The sequence below is a fragment of the Plecotus auritus genome (assembly GCF_963455305.1).
Source record: "Plecotus auritus genome assembly, chromosome: 6".
NCBI classification, from domain to species: Eukaryota; Metazoa; Chordata; class Mammalia; order Chiroptera; family Vespertilionidae; genus Plecotus; species Plecotus auritus.
Genome location: NC_137773.1, coordinates 118,662,453 through 118,665,814, shown reverse-complemented (window position 1 = coordinate 118,665,814; position 3,362 = coordinate 118,662,453). Strand labels below are relative to the sequence as shown.

At 44.1% G+C, this 3,362-nt stretch overlaps 1 long non-coding RNA gene across 1 annotated transcript; it reads left to right on the top strand.

Annotated features, from left to right (window-relative positions):
• Window positions 1–404: 404 nt before the first annotated feature.
• On the top strand, window positions 405–1,611 carry LOC308251062. The gene is made up of 3 exons (XR_013960898.1): window positions 405–523; window positions 867–973; window positions 1,473–1,611. It is a non-coding gene; the product is annotated as an uncharacterized lncRNA (long non-coding RNA).
• The last annotated feature ends 1,751 nt before the right edge of the window (window positions 1,612–3,362 follow it).

The window sequence follows — 3,362 nt, the reverse complement described above, 5'->3', positions numbered from 1 at the left end:
CTGGAGGAGGGGTGGAGTGATGGAGAGAGGGAAGAAAGGGGGAGCGAGAGAGAAAGAGAGAGAGAAAATACATCTCTTAGTGGCAAAGGAGATATGGCATTCCATTTAAAAGAGCTCAGGCCCAGAGAGAAATGGTGGGAAGAAGATTATGATTCTGGCATTCGCACAAGACTGCAACTGGCTCCACCAAACCAGTCTTCCCTCCAGAAACAGACAGCAGCCTCCTCTGGATGCTTGTCCGGAGCTCGGGCAGCAGGGGCTGGGCAGCAGGAACCTTCTGCTCAAGGGAAGCCAAGTGTGCATTTTCTGGGTCAGAATTTAGAATTTAAAATCCGGGCAATGAGATGATAATGTTCTGAATAATTTCTATTTTCATCCCTGAGGCAGCAGCAGCAGCCGCGCTCCAAGAGAATCCAGGTGGCCTGGCTGGGAGGCCGGTCTGGAAGGCAGTGCCAGCGGGGCGTTGGCGCCCATCTCCCCTCCACACAGGCTGGTCCCTCTGGAGAAGGAGAGTGAGCAGAGTGTGAGTGTCTGGAGCTGGGCACCAGGGCTGGCTCTGGCAAGAGTGGGGAGGAGGAAGGCCCGGCTCTCCCGCTTCACCTCCCGCTGGGTACCAGTGTTCATTTAAAAATTACACGAGCGCTTTGGTTCTGTGGCAGCGCTGGCTTTTCCGGTTTATAATGAAAGAACATCTGGTGGGAGTTCCACCCCACACACCCTTGCAGGGCTGGTCTTTCTAGCCCTCAGTTCTCAGTTGAAATGTCACCACTTTGGAGAAAACATCCCTGACTTCTTCCAAATTAATACTAAAATTCGGACTTGTTTCTTGATTTATTTACTCATTTATTGTCTGGTTCCCTCCCTAGAAATAAGCCCCATGAGGCCAGGGACCGCTCACCTCTGCTCACTGCAGATTCCTGAGGCACACAGTGGGCCTTCAACATGAGGTAATGAATGGGCCTCAAACAAATAAGTAAGTGGCAAATCCCTGCCCTCAGGAGACACTGTCTCCTTTGACCTTTCCTTCCTCAACTATAAAGTCATGATAATGCTCCCAACTCAGAAATGAGATTTTCCATGGAAATGAAGTTCCAGGTAACAGGACCCTCAGAGCAAGAGTGTAGCCATCCTGAGCAGGCGGCAGCAGAGGAGGCACCAAGAAAGCTGGAGGGAGGGGGAGTCCCCAGCAGAGAGCTGGTGGGGGAGGGCCTCAGAGCCACCTGGGGTCTCCACCCCCCGGGGGCCCCACCAAGCCCTGCAGGTCAGGTCTAGTGGACAAAGAGAAGCTTGGGCCTCTGCTGACCTATACCAGGGGTACCAATTGGTTAATAATGCGGATTTTGTAATCAAAGAAAACAGGATAATTTCAAGAAAAACATCAAAAGCGCTTTATTCAAAGTAATGTCCATCACTAGCTACACATTTCCCCCATCTTATGGATACCATCCCAATAGAACTTTTCTTGTTTTGAGGCAAACCATTCAGAGACCCAATTTTCTACTTCTTCGTACGTTTTGAAGCGCTGCTCAAAAAGTGCATGTGCCATCGATCAGAACAAGTGGTCATCTGAAGGAACAAGGTCTGGATATGGCGGGTGAGTTAATACTTCCCAGGCAAGATCTTTTAACCTGTCTTTAACTGGTTTTAAAGTATGTGATGGTACGTCATCATGAAGCAAAATTACTTTGCCGTGTCTTCTGGCCCATTCTGGTCGTTTCACGATCAAAGCATGGTTCGAATTGATTATTTGTTGTCAGTAGCAATCAGTATTAACGGTTTCACCTGGTTTTAGAAGCTCATAATACACCACACCTTCCTGATCCCACCAAACGCAGAGCGTTGTCTTCTTTCCGAAGTGATTTGACCTTGCAGTTGATGTTGATGGTTGACCTGGATCAACCCATGATTTTATGCATTTGGGATTCTCAAAATAAGTGCACTTTTCATCTCCAGTCACAATTCAATGCCAAAAAGACTTTCTTTTGTGCCGTTGAAGCAACACTATACTGATGACTTTTTGGTTTTCCATTTGTCTTTCGTTCAGTTGATGTGGCACCCATTTTCCTTCCTTTAAAATCTTTCTCATTGCTTGTAAACGATTGGAAATTGTTTGCTGAACAACGTTTAATCTTTCTGCAAGTTGTTTTTGAGTTTGACAGGCATCTTCATCCAATAATGCTTGTAATTGTTGGTCTTCAAACTTTTTCGGATGACCTGGACATCTTTGTCTTTCACATTGAAATCATCACTTTTAAAGCATTTATACCAGCGTTCACAAGTATCTTGAGGTGGAGCATGTTCACCATAAGCTTCCTGAAGTATACCATAACTTTCAGCAGCACTTTTCTTCAAAATAAAGTAATGAATTAAAACTTCCGCAAATGCTCTTTTTTTGGCACAGCATTCGACTTTTTTAAGCGTAAAAATATCTATGATGTTAACACCTTCAGCAAATTTGACATATGAAGTTTTGAAGCTTGCTGTCAATACAACAAAATAGCACACATATCAAATCGCATATATATCAACATATGTGTAACTCCATCTATTGAAAAAAATCCTCATTATTAACTGGTACACCTAGTATGTCTTGCAGCTCAACATATGTGTTTACAAGTATTCTCTTAGACAAAGCTTCACCTGCACCTGGAGTCACCAAGACCCTTTAGCTGTATGAGAAGACACAAAGGGGAACTTTCAAAGTCCCTGAAAATTGGAATGTATGCCATAGAGAATAAAGCCAGGCAAATATAGTCAGAATTTAAACACATGATGCATAGCTATAAAACAGTGCAAATGAACACACACACCTGAATTTATGGTCCCAAGTGTGCAACACCTAAAAGTGGTCACAGGAGGACCTCTGCTCTCATTTCAACAATGACTCCACTTGTTAAACCATATTTGGATCTCCCTCTTTAGAATTTCCAAGAGAAAATGAAGACAGGTTAAAATATTGTCTCTTGTGTTACATTTTATCCCTGTGGTTATGTTTGATTTTTGAAAATGACCGAACAGAAATTCAGCACCCACCTGGGCTGGGGGAAGCAGGCCGCCAAGTGGGTGCTTCCTGATATTTTTCTAAAATGATGAAGTGTGGTTTTTGTCTGGTTCAGAGAACAGCTTTAAAGGCAATCATCGAAGGGCCATTCACTGGTGGCATTGCTGAAACAAGCACCCAGTTTCCCAAGGGAGGGAGTCGGAAGGACAGCATTCTTGTGGCTCTATAGCATGGGATGATTATTTTAAAGTTCCATAAGATTACTTACAGAACAACCTTATTTGGGAAAAAACAGTTTATAAATGTGCATAACCCCATTTTTAAATAGCTCTGTGTTACATTAAGGGGCTGTATGTTTCCA